The sequence below is a fragment of the Bolinopsis microptera genome, chromosome 8 (genome assembly GCF_026151205.1).
Source record: "Bolinopsis microptera isolate Bmic1 chromosome 8, MBARI_Bmic_1.0, whole genome shotgun sequence".
Taxonomy (NCBI): domain Eukaryota; kingdom Metazoa; phylum Ctenophora; class Tentaculata; order Lobata; family Bolinopsidae; genus Bolinopsis; species Bolinopsis microptera.
Genome location: NC_087079.1, coordinates 7,602,229 through 7,611,105, shown reverse-complemented (window position 1 = coordinate 7,611,105; position 8,877 = coordinate 7,602,229). Strand labels below are relative to the sequence as shown.

The following is an 8,877-nucleotide window of genomic DNA, read 5'->3' as shown; positions in this document are numbered from 1 at the left end:
GCAATTATGTCCTTCCACTCACTCTGCTAAGAAGCTGGTGTTTTGATTCTTTCAGTACACAATCCCGGATTAAAACCACTAAAGAGGCTAGGTGGCGTAGTGGTTAGAGCCTCTGCCTTCTGCTGCAGTAGTTCCAGGGCTCAAATCCCAGTGTCACTTAGTCTAAGGAGTAGCTAAGGATCTATGTGACATCAATTTGGGAACATAAAACCTGCCCTGTAAACAATGTAAAAAACCATCCACTTATAATTATTACTGAAGACGGGTTTGCAAGAATCTACGTACCTCATCACTCAATACAGTTCTTATGCTGGGCTGAAGATCAATGCCAAAAAGACGCAGTGTATGGTTGTCAAGTAAAGAGAAACCAATTTTGTGAACCTGAACCAGAGAGAATTAAATATAAATGTGTATCCCAGCGACCCTACACCGAGAGATACAGTATTGAGTTGAGAGTAGAGGGGAAACCTGTTGAGTGGGTCAGTAAATTTGACGATATGGGGATAGTTGACATCAGGATTCAGCGTGCCAATGGTGCATTTCACTGCACCAGGTCTGGAAGATATGGAACAGTAGCCTAAAAGGCTGCTGTTATCACTATTCTGTTATACAAAGCTGAAGTCTGGAACACTACTGAAAACAGATGAAGCGTTTTCCACCTGACCTTTTTGAGAAGAATTCTAAAGATAAAGTGGTTTCCAATGATGAAGTTCTCAGGCATACTGGCGTTAAGTCTATAAAAAATTTCATCGGTTCTGCTAGACTACGGACACGTTGTAAGAGTGTCAGAAACTAGGTTTTTCATTTTTTTAAAAAGGAAAAAAGGGGGACCCCAACCCATGTATCTGTATCTACAAAGTATCATCACACTACATGGAAAAATAATTATTTCTCCATCAAATTTAAAGGTAATAATTTATCAAATATTAATCATGAATAAAACAACATTACAAAATTTAATTTATTCATACTTCCCAGTGGAGTAAAGATTTATAGACGTTTCCTTGCTACATAAGGATGGAACTTGCTCTAACCAGAGCCCTCTCGCTTGCAGTAGCTTCACGCAGTAGCGTCACGCAGTACGCGTATACACATGGCTATGTGAAGGATGGAACCACAGATAATCATTGTGTTTTTCCTTATTACTGATATAACTGGTACCTTCAATTCTTGTTAAAACTTCTTTCGAAACATTCCAAAAATGAAAGTCATTTACAATATATTTAGAAATCATATTTTTTTAAAAACTTTCCAATCCAATTTTAAAACTCATTGAAACTGTCAAGCAGTTCTTCACCTCCGAAGGGAGTTTGTTCCAATAAGGAACAACCCGCTCTGGAAGAAAAGAACACTTATTTGTTTAATTGATTATTTGTTTAATTGACTGAAGATTCTTGACCTTTGTCACACTCTTACTACATCTATTGGATGAAACCTACTTGTTGCAAGGGAGTATGAACATGAATGATGAACAGCGTGCTACTTGACAATCATTGAGAATTCTGAAATGCAGTAGAATTTAATTGACGATGTCAATTCATCGCAGCTCGGCGAGGCACAGTAGCGCATTTCGCCGATGGCGCTGTGAGAAGACTCATTGAGTGCGCGGCGCGGCACAGTAACGCATCGCGCTACAACAGTAGAATTGAAGCGCAGCATGAGCAGTTTTTGACCCGTTATAGAATTTTCAGTTTTTAAAAATAAGTACTATCGTATGCTTATTTAAAAAAATTGCGCAAATTGCGCATTTTCCTTTAAATCTGAGGGCCAAATATTACGTTTTCTATAATTAGTATAATACGTCAGACGAAACCTAACTTTATTATTGATAATGAGCGTGTAACCAATCGTCGTGTAATTGCAAATGAGTTCAACAAGTACTTTGCTTCCATTGCATCTAATCTTAATGAAGTGTATTGTCATGACTATTTAAGAATATGATTTACCAACATTTACCGACTACCTCCCGAAATCCATCACATCCAGTATTTATCTTAAGGCCAGAGGGGGGGGGTAAGGGGTCAAAAAATTCTACCAAAATATTATTTTCTAAATCGATTTAATTTTTGATGACAAAAACATTGCTGCTATTCACATATTTGTAGCTGATTAACTTTATTTTATAATTGAGGTTAACCAATTTTCACAAAATTGACTATACAACATTGAGGTTAATAAAATTGAGGTTCATATTTTATTACACGCCATAATTTTTTGTTATTTCGGTCAGCAAATGTAAACTCTAAATTTTAGGTTCATAATTATCAGAAAAAGTAATATCCAAACGTGATTAAATGAGGTTAACCTCTTCTTTTAGATATAGCGAGAATAGATCAAATGATAGAGTTATTATTTTCATGGTAAGTTTACGGTATGCAAATTTCTAAATAGATGACGTGTTGATTGACTTTACTTTTATCTTGAGAAAATGAAAAAAATGAGGTTAACCATCACATTTTGGTACCGTAGGGAATATACATACGATTCTTACTTATGTAATGTACCACAATATCGAAGTGAGGTATCTATTGGTATCACAATGCCTACAACTATAATCACGTGACAAAGGTGATTTGAACTGACCATATTTTAGTAGAAGATTTTACCCGTAAATGGCTAAAAAATGAGGTTAACCTCTCATTTTTTGAATATCTGACCAGTTAATTACATGTTAACCTCAAAACCTTAATCGTTATACTGTGCAAATGTTTTACTACATATATAATAACATATTGATAAACCAATCCCAGTGTTATATGGTCTAAAGCGAGGTTAACAACCAAATTTTAAGCAGTTAGTGTTTACAGGAAGTCTTGGTTAACCTCATTTTTTACAATACAAGGACATTAACTACTGAAAGTGGCTAAAATCATTTAGGGGACGGCCAGGTCTGATCAAGAAAACGTTATTAAGTGTATAAAAAGTCCTAACTAACGAACTGTGATACATTCCAGTGAATATTCAAAATTTTGAAAACACTAAATTGCATCTATCTCAAAACACATTTTTTGACCTTTCGATTCCTTAGTTGAGAAAACTGGCCACTCCCTGATCTTGAGGTTTGGTACAGTGGTTCCTTAGACAATTGTCCTCATTTATTATGTGAGCGATTTTTTAAATTTGACTCGGTTCTCGAATTATGAGGTTAACCAGCTAAATTTTCCGAATTTTTGACATGGTTAACCTCATAATTCGAGGACCGAGTCAAATAAAAAAAATCGCTCACATAATAAATGAGGATAATTGTCTAAGGAACCACTGTACCAAACCTCAAGATCAGGGAGTGGCCGGTTTTCTCAACTAAGGAATCGAAAGGTCAAAAAAGTTACAGCCGTTTAAAGATCCAGCTTAACATGTAATTACAGGTAAACCTCAAAATTTAGCGCGCGATATCTCAGGAACGCAAGGTCAGATTTTGATCCGGTCTTTTTCTTCTTGTTCGTCTCCAGCAGCTATTATCAAATATGTGAAAACTAGAAAAGTGCCATTTACCCCCCCCCTCTGGCCTTAAAGACTGTGACAGTGCTGAAATGATAGAGACCATAAACGAATTAAAAAATGGTAAATCAAGCGACATACCAATTCATGTAATTAAGAAGTATTTCAATAGATGCATGCAAGAAGGCCTATTTCCTGAAGAACTTAAGACAGGGAGAATTAGTCCGATTTACAAAAAGGAAGATGAACAGCTTTTAGGAAATTATAGACCCGTATCGACACTACCTGTTTTTGGGAAAATACTAGAAAAACTGATATATGCTAGGTTGTATAGTTTCTTAACCTCTAAGGGAATAATTCATGAAAACCAATTTGGTTTCAGAAAAGGGCATTCCACTAGTCATGCACTTAATTATTCTGTAGAACATATTGAATCGTTAACTAGCAAAAAGCAGCACGTACTAGGTGTCTTCGTAGATCTTTCTAAAGCCTTTGATACCCTAGACCACTCTAAGCTAATAACAAAATTAAATAACTATGGTATCCGAGGAAATGCTCTAAATCTTATCTCTAGTTATTTATCTAATAGAAAACAATTTGTGGACGTTCTTGATGTAAAATCTGATGAATTACCTGTAGAATTTGGAGTCCCCCAAGGGAGTGTGCTCTGACCTCTACTGTTTATACTGTACATAAATGATATTTGTAATATAACAAGTCTAGGTAAATTTGTTCTATTTGCTGACGACACTAATATATTTGTTGCAGCCGACTCAAAGGATAAGGTATATGACATGGCTAACAAAATACTGCAGGCTGTTAATAAGTACATGATAGTAAACCTACTACATATTAATGTAAAAAAGTGCTGTTACATGTACTTCTCTCCAAATAAACGTAACAATAATGAATTAGACGCCGATATAGATAGCTATTACCTATCCATGAATAACAAGGTAATCAAGCGTGTTAGTCAAACTAAATTCCTTGGAGTAATTATTGACGACAAATTAAGTTGGAAACCACACATACAATCTCTTAACAAAAAACTAAGCAGTGCTTGTGGACGTATCTACCGTATTAAGAAATGCTTACCAGAATCACTATATAAACAAATTTACCATTCTCTCTTTGAATCACATCTCGGTTTTGCTATTTCTGTGTGGGGAGGTATTCCTAATATCCAGTTAAAACCACTATTTATTACTCAGAAGAAATGTATAAGAATTCTATTCGGAGACCATAAAAGGTATGTAGACAAATTCAAAACATGTGCTAGAGTTAGACCGTTCGGCTCCCAACGTTTGGGTTGCGATTTTTATGTTAAGGAGTCTACCAAACCTCTATTTGCAAAACATAAATTACTAGCTGTAGAGAACCTATATAGACTACGTTGCCTAATGGAATTTTTTAAGATAATTAAGACAAGAGTACCAATTTCAATGTTCTCTTTGTTCACCATATCTCATAGGAAAGACAATATGTTAATCACACCTTCTCCAACTAAACAATTCATCTATAAATCAGCGTGGCTGTGGAATGAGTTTTGTAAAATTGGCTCATTTAATTTTAATTCCTCTTGTTCTTCTGTTAAGAATAAATTACAAAAGTCATTGATGAATGCCCAAAACAGGTATGGTGCTGAATGGAATGACAAAAATTTCACTAAATTCTAAGTTAAACACAATATAATCCAGGTATCGGCAGGCGCTGCCGCCAAACGACATTATCATGCATATACTTCTTTATTTTCAGCAGCTAGTATGTTAGCGCGCATAACAAGGCGCGCTAGCATTTTACCGCCATTCTAGTTTTCACTGATTTCACAATACACAATACACAATATGTCCAATTTGATTCTAATTGTTGCTCCTAATCTGATAATTCTAATGACAGTGACTGCTCCCTATTAACCAACCGACCAACATTTTCGGTCGAACCCTAAAATTACTAATACCAAATTTAAACCCCACATATGCGTGTATAGTCTCCAAATCTTCTCTTTGCTCTCGGACTTTGTTCTTTTGAATAGAACTGTTTGTATACTTTAACAAATAGTGATTTTAACTTTGAGATAAACTGCTAGATTATTATATTTTTGTACCAATGTTCACCTAACTTAACGTCTCTCACTGACACCATCACCCGGCAACCAATTTTAAAGTATAATTTATTAACGATCTGACTACAGACTGGCGGTCAACGTTCCTCGTATAGTAGCTCAACGGAGGGGGTAATCAGGGCACGTGTTAATGAAAAATGTACGTGTCCTTCCACAATCCCCTCTGTTGGGTCACACGTTATTGGGAACTGAGATCGCTATCGTGTAACTAGAAGCAGTATGTGCAAAGTAACTTAGGTGATAGGTGATAGGCAATATGAAATTACACATCTTACTTTAACTTTATCCCGTCACCCATGGACTTATCAATTAACGGCTGGTGGTGGTGTCATCGTTTGTCGTACTCAAAACGTTTCGCGGTTGCGAATGCCGGCCCATCGAGGAAAATCTTTTTACTTTGTATTTTAACCATTATAAAGTGTGATTAGTCGGATATAGTACTGAGTTCAAACAGTCCCCGAAACGAAAAAGCAAACATTTGATTTTTGTTTCGGCGACTGAATCGTTGATGGGCCGGCAAATATTTTTTGTCGAGTAGTGTTGAATACTCATATTAACATGATTATTGATTTAATTTAGGAATTGTATATAAATATCTTTGACCAAGTTTAATTATTAATGAGAATGCACCCCAGCACTGGGCGCGCGCGGCGGCTTTGATGTTTGCGGCTACAAGCTTGAAGCTAGGCAGCTGCAGAAAAAATGCCGCGCGCGTTCAGCGTAGGGCTTTTCGTTTTTGATTTTACAAATGACAAAGCAACTTTTAATGAATATTAATGGAATTATCGGATATTTATAATTCAATATGTACTGTATTGATTTTTCTGTGGAAAATAAAAATTGTATTTTACTTTAAAAAAATTGTATTTTACTTATATGAAACCAATCAGTATCACATCCACAATGCAACCTTCCGAATGTAGGTTAAGGTATACGGTCTTCAAAAAACCGAAAAATATATTTTTGGCTCAGAATGATTAGGGTATCATTTGATTCACGATGTCAATCCTTCGCAGCTCGGTGAGGCACAGTGGTGCATCTCGCCGATCTACCGAAGTCTTCCGAGTCATTCTCGATACGTACCTCCGAAAGCAGAGCTCCCGCTTCCGAGTCGTATTGCGAAGGGGAGGCCTGTCTTCCGAGATCGCATTACAAAGGGTAACCCTCGAGACCAAAATCGTATATCGAAATTCGAAAACCGAAAAAAAAATTTTTTGGCTCATAATGATCAGGGTAGCATGAAAAAAAAGGAAAAAAAAGGGGGGACCCCAAACCCATGTAGCTGAGCCACCTCACAGCAAGTAGACCAAAGTGGCTCTTGCTTGTGAAAGGTGCGTCAACTACCCGCCGAAGCGATGGGTTGGGAGTCCCCCCTGGTGCCTGGGATCATTTCGTCCGTAAAATTATATACAACATAAAAAATAGTACAGTAAAATATCAAAATTTACATAAACAAATCTAGGAGACCTCAAAGCTCGTCTTCTGGGGGATGAGGTTGAAGGAGATGTCATGCAGTTCAAGATGCTGGGCCGTTGATCTTCCTCTGATTCCTCTTAGTGCAATGAGTGTACTTCTTAACAGATCAAATCTGAATCGTGTTCTGATATGATTTTTGACTTGGCTCTTGGCTTCTTTTTTATGGTCAGCTATCATCTCAGAGACACGATCTACAAATACAGTGCATAGTATAGCGGTCCCATACCTCCAGAGGTTGTGAAGACTAGAGGGACAAAGGATCCTTTCTCTGACTGAAGTACTCTCTCTTCATACAAATCTTTCTTTTCTTTCTCGTGATCTTTATAGATCTTATCTAGCGTCTTAAATGTGTTTGTGTCACAGTTAGGATGTATGACCCTAATGTCAAAGAATGTTCTTTGTAGCATGAAACATGTTCATGTAGCATGTGTTTTTGTACAAGCAATTCCACCAGTCCACCCCAACGGACAAGAGAAAATCCCTGGTAATGTTTGTGCTATGAATAATTTGATCTTTGATCGCTGCTCTAGGCATAAACTGTTTTACCTTGATGTTTTTTGGGCTTTCTTAGACCGCTTTGGAAACAGAAACGAGAGATTATTTCCTAAGTGTGACAATAGGGGCTTTTATGATATTCATCCCAGCCCCAAGGCTGGGATGCCAGTGTTGGCAAAGTTCTATCTCAGAATTATACACTCAAAGTGGTTTAATCCATTGGGATACTGATGTGGTAATTCAATTCAATTTTTCATTGTCTGCATCAGTATCCTATTGGATCTGATCATTTGGATGTTATTTATATGTACTCAAACGAAGTGATAGCATAATGTATGTTACTTCATATTATAGCACAATACCTAACAAAACACAACGGCGAGACACAATTCTGTTAATAATATACTTATAAGTTTTATGGGAATATCAGCTCAACAACACCGTGTTGCAACTGGTATGTTTTCTAGGTATGTTATCATCAGTAAAAGTAATAGAGGTAACGGGGAAAATTTGTTGTCCTGTCTTCTGTCTCGTCATATGTTATGTGCTCTATTGGGTCTATTTTATTTTTATGTTATTTTGTATATATTTTCTTTGACTATCGATGCTAATATACTGGACCTAGTGCTCCCCTCCAACCTAAAATACACTCTGTACCATGTTTGAGGTCATCCATAAATCTTTACTTTATGGTAATATTTTGTACCATTTTTCTCAGACACTTTAAACTTGTGTATAGGGGGGAGAGGGGCATTGGGACAGCCTTAGCTGCAATTTCTGTAAAATTGCTATCTACCACAAAAACCGAGCTGTCACCTACCATGTCACCGAAACAGACTGTTAAGTTACTTTTCGGTATTACCAGCAGCTGGCTTGGGGTCATGTCTAGGTGTGGTCTGGTTTTTCTATCTCTCCTTAATATTTCCCTGATAGTAATTTGTAATTGTTCCTTACTGAACCCTGGACCAAATTTATCCGTTGTTTACAATAATGTCCATGGTTTCCTAAATACCCGTGATCTAGCATCAGGAACACCACCACTAAATATGACCAAGATACATGAATTCCATGGTTATATCTACAAACATAAGCCTCACATCATAATTCTAAACGAGACATGGCTGAAAAATTCCATTCTCAGTAATGAAGTACTCCCTGACAAATACAAAGTATTTAGGCTTGATCGATCCTTAAGATCGCATCCAGTGGATGCAACCCAGCCCAAGAAATTCAGAAAAAACGGTGGTGGTGTTCTGATTGCCCATAGAACAGACATTGATATCTCGAGTCTAAAGTTCTCAAAGGTTAGTGTTCAAGCTGAATTATTATCCGTCATAATTAAGACT

The 8,877-nt window shown here is 36.8% G+C and overlaps 1 protein-coding gene across 2 annotated transcripts in view; it reads left to right on the top strand.

Annotated features, from left to right (window-relative positions):
- LOC134819532 (eukaryotic elongation factor 2 kinase-like) overlaps window positions 1–8,877 on the top strand; it is a 44,030-nt gene that overhangs the window by 2,890 nt on the left and 32,263 nt on the right. The window lies entirely within an intron of this gene.